This window comes from Oncorhynchus nerka, linkage group LG27 (assembly GCF_034236695.1).
Source record: "Oncorhynchus nerka isolate Pitt River linkage group LG27, Oner_Uvic_2.0, whole genome shotgun sequence".
Taxonomy (NCBI): domain Eukaryota; kingdom Metazoa; phylum Chordata; class Actinopteri; order Salmoniformes; family Salmonidae; genus Oncorhynchus; species Oncorhynchus nerka.
The window spans coordinates 1674537-1693338 of NC_088422.1; the positions used below are offsets into that span (position 1 = coordinate 1674537).

Consider the following 18802-nt stretch of genomic DNA (forward strand, 5'->3'; position numbering starts at 1 on the left):
TCTCAGGGGACCAATGACTGTGCTTGCAGTTGATGTCAATTTTTTCAACCATGATTGTTTTTTCTAAAACGTGATCAGTGCATGAACACGCACACACACGCACACACACACACAAACGCACACACTACAACATTGCACTACAGTACTAGAGTATAACAGTATTTTAGTACTAGAGTATTACTGTAACAATACAGAGGCGGATGCAAGATGCAAGCAACGATGGTTTAATGAATACAGGTTACAGCAGCAACAGGACAGACAGACTGTACTCAGACGGAATCTGACCCAGGGACTAGGGCGCATCCTCCTATGTGAGCGTGCTGAGAAACCCAGGTGAGAGTGTCCGGATGGGTAGGAAGGAGCACAGCAGATAATCCACACAAGGGCGGCGAGAGATGAGTACGGACACACGACACAACCTCAGGGAAGTAACAACGATCTGACAACAAGAAACACTGGTTACAGAACATATAAAGGGAAGATAAGTGATTCCAGCTGGCGCAGACAATCAGGCCGAGATTGGGAACCACGCCCACACAAACACGGGAGAGAGAGAGAGAGAGAGAGAGAAAAGGAAAAGGAGGCAGTGGATTCATGAACCGTGACAATACCCCCCCTAGGAACGCCTCTTGGCGTTCCCAGGCGAATTTACCTGTCGATTGAAATCATCGATAAGGAGTGATCCAGAATGTCCCTAGCAGGTACCCAACTTCTCTCCTCCGGGCCGTAACCCTCCCAGTCCACCAGGTACTGGAATCCGCGTCCCCTCCTTCTAGAGTCCAAAATACGATTGACAGAAAAGGTGGGTTCCCCATCAACAAGTCGTGGCGGCGGGGGAACCGGGACCGGTGGGTGAACGCGTGCCTGAAACACAGGTTTTATTTTAGACACATGAAAGGTAGGATGAATTCTCCTATACGCCGGAGGAAGCTGGAGCCGGACCGCCACCGGACGAATGATCCTGGTGACTTTGAACGGGCCGATAAATTTGGGGGCAAGCTTGTTCGAAACGGATCGGAGTGGAATGTTCTTAGTAGAAAGCCACACTCTTTGGCCAACGACGTATACCGGAGGCTTCGATCGGTGGCGATCGGCCTTAGTCTTGGTGCGCGCCCCCACCCGGAGAAGAGTCTCACGGGCTCTGCTCCATGCGTGACGGCACCTCTGGATGAAAGCGTGAGCGGAGGGAACAGACACCTCGGACTCCGTACTGGGAAAGATAGGTGGCTGGTAACCTAAACTACACTCAAACGGAGAGAGACCCGTGGCTGCCACTGGCAACGAATTGTGAGCGTACTCAACCATAGAGAGTTGTTGACTCCAGGAAGAGGGATTCTTAGAAACCAAACATCGCAACACTCTCTCCAAATCTTGGTTGGCCCTCTCCGCTTGACCGTTGCTCTGGGGATGAAACCCTGAAGACAGGCTGACACTCGCTCCCAGTAACCTACAAAACTCTTGCCAAAACTTGGACACAAATTGGGGCCCCCTGTCAGAAACTACGTCCATCGGCAGACCATGTAAGCGAAAGACGTGATCCACGACAGTTACCGCTGTCTCCTTGGCAGATGGTAATTTAGGCAAGGGAATAAAATGAGCCGCCTTCGAGAACCGGTCCACCACGGTCAAAACAACCGTCTTGCCCTGGGAGGGCGGGAGTGCGGTAACAAAATCTAGCGCGATGTGGGACCAGGAGTGAGTGAGGTGATAGGAATCTGGAGTTTGTGAGCGAGCTTGAAGTCCATGAAATTACCCTCTGCTCCTGAGTCCAGTAAGGCTTGGGTGTCGTGCGTGTGGTTGGCCCATCTTAGTCTTACCGGGAGGAGAGTAGATGATGAGGTCTTCTCTGTGGTGACACCACCCGATAGTAGCCTCATTCTTACTACCGGGCCTAATCTTTTACCGGGCAGGAGTGGATAAAGTGGCCCGCTCTACCACAGTAGAGACAGAGTCCTTGGGATCTCCGCCTCTCCCTCTCTTCCCGGGAGAGGCGAGCTCTCCCCAGCTGCATGGGTTCGTGAGCGGAGGCTGAACTGGCCGTGTTCCCGCCACTGGCATGCCAGCCCTCCGTGTCGTTATACGGTCTGTTAGGGCATGCTCGGCGGCCAACACGACTCAGACGAGCGTCGACCCTCAAGGCTAGTTCCACTAGTCCATTTAAACTCCTGGGAAGGTCCAGAACATAAATCTCCTTCTGGATCCGGTCCTCCAGCCCATGCAGGAACATGTCCCACTGCGCCTCCTCGTTCCACTGATACTCTGCGGCCAGAGTGCGGAATTGGATGGAGTATTCCGATACTGAACGGTCTCCTTGGCGAAGGTCAGCAAGTAGTCTGGCCGCCTCCCTACCCGCCACGGCCCGATCGAAGACCCTTCTCATCTCCTCGGAGAGTGTCTGGAAAGAGGTGCAGCATGGGTCCTGGTTCGCCCACACCGCCGTTCCCCCAAAGAGCCGCTTTGCCTGATAGCAGTGTGAGTACGAATGCTACCTTAGACTGTTCACGGTTGAAGGTCCGTGGCTGCAACGAGAAATGCATGGAACATCTCGTAAGAAAAGCTCTGCAATAGTCAGGATCACCTGAATAACCCTCTGGTGTCGGTAGCCGTGGCTCTAGCTGGGAATCCGGCTCTGGCGGGGCGGGTTGAACTGCCGGTGTAGGTGGCGCAGCGAGACCCCTCAGATGTTGTAATTGTTGGGTCAGCTGGGATACCTGCGTCGCAATGGATTGTACTTCCCGACCTGTGCTGGAGATGTTCTCCTCTTGTTGATCCATTCTCGTGACACTACGGGAAATGAATTCGGTCAGACTCGTTGAACTCGCTGCATCCATGGTCGGGTCAGATCGTTCTGTAACAATACAGAGGCGGATGCAAGATGCAAGCAACGATGGTTTAATGAATACAGGTTACAGCAGCAACAGGACAGACAGACTGTACTCAGACGGAATCTGACCCAGGGACTAGGGCGCATCCTCCTATGTGAGCGTGCTGAGAAACCCAGGGGAGAGTGTCCGGATGGGTAGGAAGGAGCACAGCAGATAATCCACACAAGGGCGGCGAGAGATGAGTACAGACACACGACACAACCTCAGGGAAGTAAAACGATCTGACAACAAGAAACACTGGTTACAGAACATATAAAGGGAAGATAAGTGATTCCAGCTGGCGCAGACAATCAGGCCGAGATTGGGAACCACGCCCACACAAACACGAGAGAGAGAGAGAGAGAGAGAGAGAGAGAGAGAAAAGGAAAAGGAGGCAGTGGATTCATGAACCGTGACAATTACAGTATTACAATACTACAGTACTACAGTAGTAGAGTATTACAGTATTACAGTTCTACAGTACTAGAGTATTGCAGTATTATATTACTACAGAATTACAGTATTACAGTACTAGAGTATTACAGTACTACAGTACTGGAGTATTACAGTATTACAGTACTACAGTATTACAGTACCACAGTACTGGAGTATTACAGTATTACAGTACTACAGTATTACAGTATCACAGTACTAGAGTACTACAGTACTAGAGTATTAGAGTCCTAGAGTATTACAGTACTAGAGTATTACAGTACCACAGTACTAGAGTATTACAGTATTACAGTACTAGAGTATTACAGTACTACAGTACTACATTATTACAGTACTACACTACTACAATACTACTAAGTTATATTTTTGGTCTCTCTAGTCTAGAACAAACAATCCACATAATGAATAGGAAGAAAACATTTACATAATGAATAGGAATACATATTAACATAATGAATATATATATAAAATCTATATAATGAATAGGAATACATATTAACATAATGAATAGAAATAAATATTAACATAATGAATATATATATAAAATCTATATAATGAATAGGAATACATATTAACATAATGAATAGGAATATCAGACAGTAAAAAAAACTGAACAAAGACATAAAAGACATAGAATGACATATTACAGAAATCACATGACCCATTGGGACCTATTACATGAGTTACAGAAATCACATGACCCATTGGGACCTATTGCATGAGTTACAGAAATCACATGACCCATTGGGACCTATTACATGAGTTACAAAATCTATATAATGAATTGGGACCTATACATATTACAGAAATCACATGAATTGGAATATCAGACAGTTACAGAAATCAACAAAGACCCATTGGGACCTATTGCATGAGTTACAGAAATCACATGACCCATTGGGACCTATTACATGAGTTACAGAAATCACATGACCCATTGGGACCTATTACATGAGTTACAGAAATCACATGACCCATTGGGACCTATTACATGAGTTACAGAAATCACATGACACATTGGGACCTATTACATGAGTTACAGAAATCACATGACCCATTGGGACCTATTACATGAGTTACAGAAATCACATGACCCATTGGGACCTATTACATGAGTTACAGAAATCACATGACACATTGGGACCTATTACATGAGTTACAGAAATCACATGACACATTGGGACATGTAACATGAGTTACAGAAATCACATGACCCATTGGGACCTATTACATGAGTTACAGAAATCACATGACACATTGGGACATGTAACATGAGTTACAGAAATCACACGACCCATTGGGACCTCAGTCTCAGAGATCACATGACCAATTGGGACCTATTAAATGAGTTACAGAAATCACATGACACATTGGGACCTATTACATGAGTTACAGAAATCACATGACACATTGGGACCTATTACATGAGTTACAGAAATCACATGACCCATTGGGACCTCAGTCTCAGAGATCACGACAGGCATTAGCTAACAGACACACGCAACTGTAAATAAATAATGAGAGGTTTGGCCTTCAGGTCCCAGATGAAAGAAAGTGCATCTCTGTGTCCACGTTGGGGGCCTGGCACTCTGTCCCCCCCCTTCCCTCCCTGCCTCCCCCACCCTCCCCCTGCCCCCCCCTCTCCCTTGGCCCTGTGGGCTGAAGACAGAGGGGAAGGCATTTTTAAAGGCCTTTCTGAAGTTGTTGCCCATGAAAGCGTAGACCAGAGGGTTGACAGAAGAGTTGGAGTAGGACATGCAGTGGGCCCAGATCTTCACCTGGCAAACAAAACAACACTTTATTTACATTTAATTAACCTAAACGAAACCAATCAAAAAAAAAACTTTATTTTCACGTTATAAAACAAAACAAAACCAGCACTTTATTTATATTTCATCTTTATTTAACCAGGTAGGCCAGTTGAGAACATCTTTATTTAACCAGGTAGGCCAGTTGAGAACATCTTTATTTAACCAGGTAGGCCAGTTGAGAACATCTTTATTTAACCAGGTAGGCCAGTTGAGAACACCTTTATTTAACCAGGTAGGCCAGTTGAGAACAAGTTCTCATTTACAACTGCGACCTGGCCAAGATAAAGCAAAGCAGTGCGACAGAAACAACACAGAGTTACACATGGAGTAAACAAGCGTACAGTCAATAACACAATAGAAAAGTCTATATACAGTGTGTGCAGATGTAGTAAGATTAGGGAGGTAAGGCAATAACTAGGCCATAGAGGCGAAAATAATTACAATTTAGCAATTAAACACTGGAGTGATAGATGTGCAGGTGATGATGTGTAAGTAGAGATACCGGGGTGCAAAGGAGCAAAAAACAAATAACAGTATGGGGATGAGGTAGTTGGGTAGGCTATTTACGGATGGGCTATGTACAGGTGCAATGATCTGTAAGCTGCTCTGACAGCTGATGCTTAAAGTTAGTGATGGAGATATAAGACCAGCTTCAGTGATTTTTGCAGTTTGTTCCAGTCATTGCCAGTAGAGAACTGGGAGGAGAGGCGGCCAAAGGAGGACTTGGCTTTGGGGGAGACCAGTGAAATATACCTGCTGGAGCGCGTGCTACGGGTGGGTGCTGCTATGGTGACCAGTGAGCTGGGATAAGGTGGGGCAAAGACTTATAGATGACCTGGAGCCAGTGGGTTTATCGACGAGTATGAAGCGAGGGCCAACCAACGAGAGAGTACAGGTCACAGTGGTGGGTAGTATATGGGGCTTTGATGACAAAACGGATTGCACTGTGATAGAATACATCCAATTTGCTGAGTAGAGTGTTGGAGAATATTTTGTAAATGACATCGCCGAAGTCAAGGATCAGTAGGATAGCCTGTTTTACGAGGGTATGTTTGGCAGTGTGAGTGAAGGATGCTTTGTTGCGAGGAAGCCAATGCTTTGTTGTGATATGCTCCACCATCTCTGAAGCCACCATCTCTGTTCAGTGCTCCACCATCTTGTTCAACCATCTTGTTCAGCGCCCATTCTGTTCAGTGCTCCACCATCTCTGTTCAGCCACCATCTCTGTTCAGTGCTCCACCATCTCTGTTCAGCGCTCCACCATCTCTGTTCAGTGCTCCACCATCTCTGTTCAGCGCTCCACCATCTCTGTTCAGTGCTCCACCATCTCTGTTCAGTGCTCCACCATCTCTGTTCAGTGCTCCACCATCTCTGTTCAGCGCTCCACCATCTCTGTTCAGCGCTCCACCATCTCTGTTCAGCGCTCCACCATCTCTGTTCAGCGCTCCACCATCTCTGTTCAGCCACCATCCACCATCTCTGTTCAGTGCTCCACCATCTCTGTTCAGTGCTCCACCATCTCTGTTCAGTGCTCCACCATCTCTGTTCAGCTCCACCATCTCTGTGCTCCACCATCTCTGTTCAGTGCTCCACCATCTCTGTTCAGTGCTCCACCATCTCTGTTCAGCGCTCCACCATCTCTGTTCAGCGCTCCACCATCTCTGTTCAGTGCTCCACCATCTCTGTTCAGTGCTCCACCACCTCTGTTCAGCGCTCCACCATCTCTGTTCAGTGCTCCACCATCTCTGTTCAGCGCTCCACCATCTCTGTTCAGCGCTCCACCATCTCTGTTCAGTGCCTGCCAGGGTTGGGGTCAATTCCATTGAAATTCCAATATATTCAGAATGTAAACCAAATTCAAATTCTAACGCCACATTTTCTGTCATTGAAACGCAGTTGTAATTGTAATGTACTTCCTGAATTGAAGAGACATTAAATGGAGTTAACCTCAAGCCTGCTATTTGTCCACTGTGATGACGGGTGGCTTGTTACCATAGAATAGCTATAGAACTCAATTTAATGAATAGGCAGCAGGATAACTCTAGTGGGAACTAGTCAGGTTGACTAAAGGAGAAGGGACTAATACAAGGCCGGGGTAGATCACATTTGGAATATGGCGGAATATTGGAATAGGACAGACAGACAGACAGACAGACAGACAGACAGACAGACAGACAGACAGACAGACAGACAGACAGACAGACAGACAGACAGACAGACAGACAGACAGACAGACAGACAGACAGACAGAGTTACCTTGTAGAATGTGTAGGGCAGACAGACAGACTTACCTTGTAGAGTGTGTAGGGCAGACAGGCAGACAGACAGAGTTACCTTGTAGAGTGCATAGGGCAGACAGAGTTACCTTGTAGAGTGTGTAGGGCAGACAGACTGACCTTGTAGAGAGTGTAGGGCAGATAGAGTTACCTTGTAGAGTGTGTAGGGCAGACAGAATTACCTTGTAGAGAGTGTAGGGCAGATAGAGTTACCTTGTAGAGTGTGTAGGGCAGACAGAATTACCTTGTAGAGTGCGTAGGAGCGCAGGTGTGGTCCGAAAGCCTGGAGCAGGATGCAGATCTGGATGGGCCCCCAGCACACAGTGAACAGAGCCACCATCACCACCACCATCCTAGAGACACGAGCCCTGACTGTTGCACCACGTTCTGCTTGAGCTATTACCTACAGGGGGTAGGGGTTAAGGTTAGGGGGTGGGGTTAGGGGTTAAGGTTAGGGGAAGGTTAGAGGATGGGGGTAGGGGGTAGGGGTTAAGGTTAGGGGAAGGTTAGGGATGGGGTTAGGGAAGGTTAGAGGATGGGGTTAGGGAAGGTTAGAGGATGGGGTTAGGGTAGGGTTAGAGGATGGGGTTAGGGTAGGGTTAGAGGATGGGGTTTAGGGTAGGGTTAGAGGATGGGGTTAGGGAAGGTTAGAGGATGGGGTTAGGGTATGGTTAGAGGATGGGGTTAGGGAGGGTTAGAGGATGAGGTTAGGGAGGGTTAGAGGATGGGGTTAGGGTAAGGTTAGAGGATGGGGTTAGGGAGGGTTAGAGGATGGGGTTAGGGTAAGGATAGAGGACGGGGTTAGGGAGGGTTAGAGGATTGGGTTAGGGTAAGGATAGAGGACGGGGTTAGGGAGGGTTAGAGGATGGGGTTAGGGGTAGGGTTAGGTGTTAAGGAAGGTTAGAGGATGGGGTTAGGTAAGGTTAGAGGATGGGGTTAGGGTAAGGTTAGGGGTTAAGGTTAGGGAAGGTTAGAGGATGGGGTTAGGGTAAAGTTAGAGGATGGGGTTAGGGTGAGGATGGGGTTAGAGGATGGGGTTAGGGAGGGTTAGAGGATGGGGTTAGGGAGGGTTAGAGGATGGGGTTAGGGTAAGGATGGAGGACGGGGTTAGGAGAGGGTTAGAGGATGGGGTTAGGGTAAGGTTAGAGGATGGGGTTAGGGATGGGGTTAGGGAGGGTTAGAGGATGGGGTTAGGGTAGGGTTAGAGGATGGGGTTAGGGGTTGGGGTTAGGGTAGGGTTAGAGGATGGGGTTAGGGTAAGGATAGAGGATGGGGTTAGGGAGGGTTAGAGGATGGTTTAGGGTAGGGTTAGAGGATGGTTTAGGGAGGGTTAGAGGGATGGGGTTAGGGAGGGTTAGAGGATGGGGTTAGGGTAAGGTTAGAGGATGGGGTTAGAGTTTAGAGGATGGGGTTAGGGGTAAGGTTAGAGGATGGGGTTAGGGGATGGGGTTAGGGGAGGGTTAGAGGATGGTTTAGGGAGGGTTAGAGGATGGGGTTAGGGGGGAGGTTAGGGGTTAAGTTTAGGTAAGGTTAGAGGACGGGGTTAGGGGATGGGGTTAGGGAGGGTTAGAGGATGGGGTTAGGGAGGGTTAGAGGATGGGGTTAGGGAAGGTTAGAGGATGGGGTTAGGGGATGGTTAGAGGATGGTTAGGGTAAGGTTAGAGGATGGGGTTAGGGAGGGTTAGAGGATGGGGTTAGGGTAAGGTTAGAGGATGGGGTTAGGGTAAGGTTAGAGGATGGGGTTAGGGAGGGTTAGAGGATGGGGTTAGTGGAGGGTTAGAGGATGGGGTTAGGTAAGGTTAGAGGATGGGGTTAGGGGTAAGGTTAGGGGTTAAGGTTAGGGTAAGGTTAGAGGATGGGGTTAGGGATGGGTAAGGGGAGCGTTAGAGGATGGGGTTAGGGTAAGGTTAGAGGATGGGGTTAGGGTAAGGTTAGAGGATGGGGTTAGGGAGGTTAGAGGATGGGGTTAGTGGAGGGTTAGAGGATGGGGTTAGGGTAAGGTTAGAGGATGGGGTTAGGGTAAGGTTAGGGTTAAGGTTAGGGGTAAGGTTAGAGGATGGGGTTAGGGATGGGGTAAGGGAGCGTTAGAGGATGGGGTTAGGGAGGGTTAGAGGATGGGGTTAGGGTAAGGTTAGGGGTTAGGGTAAGGTTAGAGGATGGGGTTAGGGATGGGGTTAGGGGAGGGTTAGAGGATGGGGTTAGGGGAGGGTTAGAGGATGGGGTTAGGGTAGGGTTAGGGGTTAAGGAAGGTTAGAGGATGGGGTTAGGGTAAGGTTAGAGGATGGGGTTAGGGTAAGGTTAGGGGTTAAGGTTAGGGAAGGTTAGAGGATGGGGTTAGGGTAAGGTTAGAGAATGGGGTTAGGGTGAGGAATGGGTTAGGGATGGGGTTAGGGGAGGGTTAGAGGATGGGGTTAGGGTAAGGATAGAGGACGGGGTTAGGGGAGGGTTAGAGGATTGGGTTAGGGTAAGGATAGAGGATGGGGTTAGGGGAGGGTTAGAGGATGGGGTTAGGGTAAGGATAGAGGATAGAGGATGGGGTTAGGGAGGGTTAGAGGATGGGGTTAGGGAGGGTTAGAGGATGGGGTTAGGGAAGGTTAGAGGGATAATTTTAGGGAGGGGTTAGAGGATGGGGTTAGGGAAAAAAATTAGAGGATGGGGTTAGGGGAGGGGTTAGAGAATGGGGTTAGGGTAAGGTTAGAGGATGGGGTTAGGGTAGGGTTAGAGGATGGGGTTAGGGTAAGGTTAGAGGATGGGGTTAGGGTAAGGTTAGAAGATGGGGTTAGGGTAGGGTTAGAGGATGGGGTTAGGGGAGGGTTAGAGGATGGGGTTAGGGAGGGTTAGAGGATGGGGTTTGTGGAGGGTTAGAGGATGGGGTTAGGGTAAGGTTAGAGGATGGGGTTAGGGAGGGTTAGAGGATGGGGTTAGCGGAGGGTTAGAGGATGGGGTTAGGATAAGGTTAGAGGATGGGGTTAGGGTAAGGTTAGGGGTTAAGGTTAGGGTAAGGTTAGAGATGATGGGGTTAGGGAATGGGGTAAGGGGAGGGTTAGAGGAATACAGTTAGGGAGGGTTAGAGGATGGGGGTTAGGGAAGGAGTTAGGGTTAGGGTAAGGTTAGAGGATGGGGTTAGGGATGGGTTAGGGAGGGTTAGAGGATGGGTTAGGAGGTTAGAGGATGGGGTTAGGTAGGGTTAGGGGTTAAGAAAGGTTAGAGGATGGGGTTAAAGTAGGGTTAGCGGATAAAATTAGGTAGAGTTAGGGGTTAAGGTTAGGGAAGGAAAAGATGGGTTAGGTAAGGAATTAAAAATAAATTAGGTGAGGATGGGGTTAGGGATGGGGTTAGGGGAGGTTAGAGGATAGGACAAATAGGATAGGTTAAGAGGACGGTTAGGGGAGTGTTTAGAGGATTGGGTTAAGGATAGAATAGAAAAGAGATAGGGTTAGGGGAGGGTTAGAGGATGGGGTTAGGGGTATGATCAGAGGAGGATGGGGTTAGGGGTGGGTTAGAGGATGGGTTAGGGAAGGTTAGAGATGGGGTTAGGGAGGGTTAGAGGATGGGGTTAGGGAAATTAGAGGATGGGGTTAGGGTAAGGTTAGAGGATGGGGTTAGGGTAAGGTTAGAGGATGGGGTTAGGATAAGTTTAGAGGATGTTAGGGGAAGATGGGGTTAGGGTAGGGGTTAGAGGATGGGGTAAGGGGAGGTTAGGATGGTTTAGGGGTTAGAGGATAGGGGTTAGGGGAGGGATGGATTGGGTTAGGGTAAGGATAGAGGATGGTTTAGAGGTTAGAGGATGGGGTTAGGGTAAGGATAGAGATAGAGGGATGGGGTTAGGGGGGTTAGAGGATGGGGTTAGGGAAGGTTAGAGGATGGGTTAGAGGAGGTTAGAGGGATGGGGTTAGGGGAAAATTAGAGGGATGAGGTTAGGAAGGTTAGAGGGATGGGGTTAGGATAGGGTTAGAAAGATGGGGTTAGGTAAGGTTAGAGGATGGGGTTAGGGTAAGGATAGAAGATGGGGTTAAAGGTAGGGTTAGAGGTGATGGGGTTAGGGGGAGGGTTAGAGGATGGGGTTAGGGAGGGTTAGAGGATGGGGTTAGGGATGGTTAGGCAGGATGGGGTTAAGGCCAGGAGGTTAGAGGATAGGGTTAGGGAGGTTAGAGGATGGGGTTAGAGGATGGGGTTATAGGTAGGGTTAGGGGATGGGGTTAGGGTAGGTTAGAGAGATGGGGTTAGGGGGATGGGTTAGGGAAGGTTAGAGGATGGGTTAGGGAGGGTTAGAGGATGGGGTTAGGGTAGAAGAGGATAGGAATTAGAGATTTAGGCAAGGTTCAGAGGAGGGGTTAGGGATGGGGTTAGAGATAGGGTTAGGGATGGGGTTAGGGGAATGGGGTTAGGGTTAGGATTAGAGATGGGGTTAGGGATGGGTTAGAGGATGGGGTTAGGAGGGGGTTAGGGGTTAGAGGATGGGGTTAGGAGGGTTAGAGATGGGGTTAGGGTAAGGTTAGAAAGGATAAGGTTAGGGAGGTTAGAGGATGGGGTTAGGGTAAGGGATTAGAGAATGGATTAGGGGTTAGGAGGATAGAGGATGGGTTAGGAAAGGTATAGGGATGGGGTTAGGGTAAGAGGATAGAGGAAGATTTTCAGGGTTAGGGAGGAATGAGGATTGGGTTAGGGGAGGATAGAGGACGAGGATAGGGAAGTTAGAGGATTAGAGGATTAGGTTAGGTAGGTTAGAGGATGGGGTTAGGGAAGGTTAGAGATGGAGTTAGGTAAGGTAGGGTTAGAGATGGGGTTAGGGGTGGTTAGGATGGTTTAGAGGTTAATGGGGTTAGGGAGGGTTAGAGGATGGGGTTAGGGAAGGTTAGAGGAATGGGGTTAGGTAAAAAAATAGAGGATGGGAATAGGTAATAGGGGGGTTAGGGGATGGGGTTAGGGTAAGGAAGAGGATGGGGTTAGGTTAAGGATGTTAGAGGATTGGGGTTAGGTAGGTTAGAGGATGGGGTAAGGGGGAGGGTTAGAGGATGAGTTTAGGGAGAGGTTAGAGGATGGGGTTAGGGTTAATGTTAGAGGATAGGAATTAGGAGGGTTAGAGGATGGGGTTAGGGAGGGTTAGAGGATGGGGTTAGGAAAGGATTAGAGGATAGAGGATGGGGGATGGGGTTAGGGTGGGTTAGAGGATGGGGTTAGGGGAAGGTTAGAGGATGGGGTTAGGGAGGGTTAGAGGATGGGTTAGGGAAGGTTAGAGGATGGGGTTAGGGTAGGGTTAGAGGATGGGGTTAGGGTAGGGTTAGAGGATGGGGTTAGGGTAGGGTTAGAGGATGAGGTTAGGTAAGGTTAGAAGATGGGGTTAGGGTAGGGTTAGAGGATGGGGTTAGGGAAGGTTAGAGGATGGTTTAGGGAGGGTTAGAGGATGGGGGTTAGGGAGGTTAGAGGATGGGGTTAGGGTATAGTTTAGGGGTTAGGGGTAAGGTTAGAGGATGGATTAGGGTAAGGTTAGAAGGGAGGGGGTTAGGGAGGGGTAGAGGAGGGTTAGGGATGGGGTTAGGGAAGGGTTAGAGGATGGGGTTAGGGGAGGGTTAGAGATGGGGTTAGGGAAGGTTAAGTTTAGGGTAAGGTTAGGAGAGGGGGTTAGGGAATGGGGTTAGGGAGGGTTAGAGGATGGGGTTAGGGAAGGTTAGAGGATGGGAGTTAGGGAGGTTAGAGGATGGGGTTAGGGAAGGTTAGAGATGGGGTTAGGGTAAGGTTAGAGGATGGGGTTAGGGTAAGGTTAGGGGATAAGGTTAGGAATAAGGTTAGAGGATCGGGATAGGTTTAGGGTAAGGTTAGAGGATGGGGTTAGGGATGGAGGGAGTTAGAGGATGGGGTTAGGGAAGAGATCAGAGAGAGGATGGTTAGGGAGGGTTAGAGGATGGGTTAGGGAATGTTAGAGATGGGGTTAGGGGAAGGATTAGGGATGGGGGTTAGGGAAAGGTTAGAGGATAGGGTTAGGAGTAAGGTTAGAAAGAGATGGAGTTGGGGATGGCCAGAGATGATAGGAAGAGGACGAGGAGGAATTAAGGAAGGGTTAGGGGAGGATAGGGTTTAAGGTTAGGTAGGGTTAGGGGACGGTTAAAGATAGGGACAAGACGGGGTTAGAGATAGGGTTAGAGGAGGTTAGTGGTTAGGGGATTAGGCAAGGATCAGGTTAGGGAAAGGGAGGGTTAGGAGGATGATTAGGGAGTTCAGATGGGGTTGTAGAGAAGGGTTAGGGATGGGGTTAGGAAGGTTAGAGGATGGGGTTAGGGAGGGCTAGAGGATGGGGTTAAGGGGAGGTTAGATAGATGATGGGGTTAGGGTAGTTTAGGGAAGGTTAGTTAAGGGTTAGGGTAGGGTTAGGGTTTTAGTCGGGTTAGGGTAGGGTTAGGGAGTTAAGGGTTAGAGGGATGGGGTTAGGTAAGAGTTAGGATGGATTTAAAGGAAAGAGGTTAGAGGATGGGGTTAGGGAAGGGTTAGAGGATGGAGTTAGAGGATGGGGTTAGGAGGGTTAGTGGATGGGGTTAGGGTAAGGTTAGAGGAGTTAAGTAAGGTTAGAGGATGGGGTTAGGGTAAGGTTAGAGGGTTGGGGTTAGGGAAGGTTAGAGGATGGGGTTAGGAGGGGGGTTAGAGGATGGGGTTAGGGAAGGGTTAGATTGCAAGGTTAGAGAGGGTTAGAGGATGGGTTAGGGTAGGGTTAGAGGATGGGGTTAGGGAGGAGTTAGTGGATGAGGTTAGATGGGGTTAGGGTTAGGTAGGGTTAGAGGATGGGGTTAGGGGAAGGGTTAGGGAAAGGTTAGAGGATGGGGTTAGGAGGTTAGAAGGAAGGTTAGGGATAAGGATGGGGGTTAGGGAGGATGGGGTTAGGGGAGGGTTAGGGAGGATAGGATGGGGTTAGGGTTAAGAGGTTAGAGGATGGGGTTAGGGAGGATGGGGTTGGTGAGATGGGGTTAGGGGAAGGTTAGAGGATTAGGGAATTTAGAGGATGGAAGGATGATAGAGTTAGAGGATGGGGTTGGGAAATAGAGGATGAAGGAAGGTTAGAGGATGGGGTTAGGAGGGAAGTGGTTAGAGGATGATGGGGAAGGTTAGAGAGATGTGTTAGGGAAGGATGAGATGGGGTTAGGGAGGTTAGAGATTAGGATAGGGTTAGAGGGAAGGTTAGAGGATAAGGATGCAATAGGGTAGGGTTAGAAGGATGGGGATTAGGTTTAGAGATGGGTTAGAGGTAGCGAGTTAGAATAGTTGGAGTTAGGAGGTAAGGTTAGAGATGGTTTAGGGAGGGTTAGAGGATGATGTTAGGTAAGGATTAGAGTATGGTTATTAGGGGTTAGGGTAAGAGGAGGATGGGGTTAGGAAGAGGGTAGAGAGGGGTTAGGAGGATGGTTAGGGGAAGGATGAGGATTAGAAGGGTTAGGGATGGTTAGTGGAAAGGAATTAGGGAGGTTAGAGGATGTGAGGATTAGGGTTACAGTGGAGGATGGTTAGGGGAGGATAAGGTTAGGCTGGATGGGGTTAGGAGAGGGTTAGAAGGATGGGGTTAGGGGAGGGTTAGAGGATGGGGTTAGGAGGGTTAGAGGATGGGGTTAGGAGGGATAGAGGATGGGGTTAGGGAGGGTTAGAGGGGATGGAGGTTGGGGTTAGAGGGCTAGAGGACAAAGGAAATTAGAGGATGAGGGTTAGGGAAGGGTTAGAGGATAGAGGATGGGTTAGGGAGGGTTAGGGGATGGGGAGGTTAGGGAGGGTTAAAGGAGATTAAAATTAGGGGTTAGAAGATAGGAGTTAGGGTAGGGTTAGAGGATTAGAGGGAGTTAGAAGGGGTTAGGAGGTTAGGAAGGAGAGGATGGGGTTAGAGAGGAGGGTTAGGGGATGATGGGTTAGAGGTTAGAGATGGGGTTAGGGGATGGGGTTAGAAAGGAAGGGTTAGAGAAGTTAAGGTTAGGAAGGTTAGAGGATGGGGTTAGGGTAGGGGGGCCAGGAGTGATGTTTAGGGGTTAAGGATTAGGGAGATAGGTTAGGGATGGGGTTAGAGTTAGAGGATGGGGTTAGGATGGGGTTAGAGATGAAGATAGGGAGGGGGAGGGTTAAAAGAGATGGGGTTAAAGGAGGGTTAGAAAGGGTTAGGGAGGGTTAGAGAGATGGGGTTAGGGAGGTTAGATAGATAAGGGAGGTTAGAGGATGGGGTTAGGAAGGTTAGAGGATGGGAGTTAGAGGATGTAGAGGTTAGGGGAAGGGGTTAGGGAAGGTTAGGGTTATGGTTAGGGAAGGTTAGAGATGGGGTTAGGGAGGTTAGAGGATGGGTTAGGGAGGTTAGAGATGGGGTTAGGAAGGGTTAGGATGGGGTTAGGGGAATGGGGGGGATGAGGTTAGGGAAGGGTTAGAGGACGGGGTTAGGGGAGGTTAGAGGATGGGGTAGGGGGAGTTGAGAGATGGGGGTTAGGGAAGGGTTAGAGAGGGTTAGTGGAGGGTTAGGGAGGTTAGAGGATGGGGTTAGGTAGGAAGGTAGAGGATTAGGGTTAGGGAAGGTTAGAGGATGGGGTTAGGGGAAGGTTGAGGAAGGGGTTAGGATAGTTAGGGAATAGGTTAGAGGATAGGGTTAGGAAAGGGTTAGAGGATGGGGTTAGGGAAGGTTAGAGATGGGGTTAGGGAGTGAGATAGGAAGGAGAGGATGGTTTATGGGGAGGGGTTAGAGGATGAGGTTAGGGAAAATAAGTTAGAGATTGGGAATGGGAGGAGTTAGATGGTTAAATAGGGCAGAGGATGGGGTTAGGGTAGGGTTAGAGTATGATGGTTAGGTAGATAGGAGTTAGGGTTAAGTTAGGGTAAAAGGTTAGAGGATGGGGTTAGAGGAAGGTTAGAGGATAGGATGTTAGGGGAAATTAAGATGGGGTTAGGGGTTAGGTTAGGGTTAAGGGAAGGTTAGAGGATGGGGTTAGGGTAAGGTTAGGGAGTTGGGGTTAGGAAGGTTAGGGGGTTAGGGGTTGAAGGATGGGGTTAGAGGATGGGGTTAGGGAGGTTAAGGATGGGGTTAGGGGAGGTTAGAGGATGAGGTTAGGGAGGGTGAGAGATAGAGGTTAGGGGAGGTTAGAGGATAGGGCTAGGGCATGGTTAGGGGTTAGGGGAAGGTTAGAGGATGGGGTTAGGAAAGGGGTTAGGGAGAATTAAAGTTAGAGGATGGGGTTAGGGAGGTTAGGGTTAAGGAAATTAGAGGATGGGGTTAGGAGGGTTAGAGGGGAGGTTAGAGGATGGGGTTAGGGGAGGGTTAGTGGATGGTTGGGGATGGGGTTAGGAAGGTTAGGATGGGGTTAGGGAAGGTTAGGGGAAGGTTAGGGAAGGTTAGAGGATGGGTTAGGGGAGGGTTAGAGATGGGGGTTAGGGGAGGTTAGAGGATGGGGTTAGGGGAAGGTTAGAGGATGGGGTTAGGGAAGGGTTAGAGGATGGGGTTGGGAGGGTTAGAGGATGGGGTTAGGAGGGTTAGAGTTATGGGGTAGGGAGGTTAGAGGATGGGGTTAGGGAAGGTTAGAGGATGGGGTTAGGGAGGGGTTAGAGGATGGGGTTAGGGTAGGGTTAGAGGATGGTTTAGGGGAGGTTAGAGGATGGGGTTAGGGTAGGGTTAGAGGATAGGTTTAGTGGAGGCGGGGTTAGGAGGATGGGGTTAGGGAAGGGTTAGAGTATGGGGTTAGGGAAGGTTAGGGGGTTAGGGTTAGGGGAGGTTAGAGGATGGGGTTAGGGAAGGTTAGAGAGGATGGGGTTAGGGGAGGTTAGAGATGGGGTTAGAAAGGATTGAGGGTTAGGAGATGGGGTTAGGATGAGTCAGAGGACGGGGAGTTAGGGAGGTTAGAAGAGATGAGGAGTTGGTAAAGTTAGGATGGCGTTAGAGGGGATAGGCAAAGGGATTTTAGAGGAGGTTAGAGGATGGTTAGGGTAGGGTTAGGGGATGGTTAGGGAGGGTTAGAGGATGGGGGTTAGGGTAGGGTTAGAGTATGGGGTTAGGAGGTAGGTTAGGGGTTAGGTTAGGGAAAGGTTAGAATGGGGGAGGTTAGAGGAAAAGTTAGAGGATTAGAGATGGGGTTAAAGGGTTACAGAGATGATGGGAAAAGGTTAGAGATAGGGATTGAGAAGGAGGTTAGAGAGATAGAATTTAGGGTTAAGGAATTAAGTAAGGAAGGGTTAGAGGATAGATGGTTAGGGAGAGGTTAGAGATGGGGTTGGTAAGGATTTAGAGAGATAAGTTAGGGAAGGTTGAGGGTTAAGGTTAGGAGTTAGGTTAGGGAAGAGTTAGAAAGGGGTTAGGGGAGGGTTAGAGGATGGGGTTAGGGGGAGGTTAGAGATGGGGTTAGGGGAGGGTTAGAGGATGGGGTTAGGGGAAGGTTAGAGGATGGGGTTGGGGAGGGTTAGAGGATGGGGTTAGGGAAGGTTAGAAAGGATGGGGTTAGGGAAAAGGTTAGAGGATAGAGGGTTAGGGAAGGGTTAAGAGATGGGGTTAGGGGAGGGTTAGAGATATGGGGTTAGGGGAGGATTAGAGGATGGGGGTTAGGGGAGGGTTAGGATGAGGTTAGGGAAAGGTTAGAGGATAAGGGTAGGGTTAGAGATGGTTTAGGGAGGGTTAGAGAGGATGGGGTTAGGGAAGGATTAGAAGAGATAGAGGTTAGGGGCCGAGTTAGAGATAGAGGTTCAGGGAAGGAGTTAGAAAAGAGATGAGGTTAGGAAGTAAGGATTAGAAAGAGATAGTTTGAAGCAAGTAAGAGGGTTAGAGATGGGAGTTGAAAGGTAAGGTTAGGTAGCAGGTCCGAAGTAGATTAGGAGTTAGGGGAAGTTAGTAGTATAGAGTTAGAGAGTAGGTTAAAGGAGGTTAGAGACAGATAGGGGTAAGAGGGTAAATAAGAATAAGGCCAAGAAGGAAATTTAAAAGAATTAAGAAAAATTCAAAGAATAAAATTAAAGGTAAGAGATCAAGAATTAGAAAAGATAAAAGAGAAGGGATTCAAAAGGAATGGAATTAAAGGTGCAGAGATAGGAATTAAGAAGAATTTAAAGAGATAGAATTAAGAAGAATTAAGGAATAAGGTTAAGATATGAGTTAAGAGAGTAAAGTAAATTAGAAAGAGATAGGGTAAAGAGAAAGAGTTAGAGGATTAGAGGTTAGGGTAAGGTCAGGGGTTAAGGTTAGGAAGGTGAGGATGGGGTTAGGGTGAGGATGGGGTTAGGATGAGGTTAGTGGATGGGGTTTGAGGTTAAGGTTGGGGTTAGGGAGGTTAGAGGGATGGGGTTAGGAGAGGGTCAGGGATAAGGTTAGGGAAGGTTAGGGAGTTATGGGTAAGGGTTAGGATGGGGTTAGGGGAAGGGTTAGGGGAGGTTAGAGATGGGGTTAGAGAGGTTAGGGAGTTAGGAA

General features: G+C 48.8%; 1 pseudogene; it reads right to left on the reverse strand.

The window, feature by feature from the left end:
• Positions 1–4850: 4850 nt before the first annotated feature.
• LOC135565378 (G-protein coupled receptor 54-like) overlaps positions 4851–18802 on the reverse strand; it is a 55843-nt pseudogene continuing 41891 nt past the window's right edge.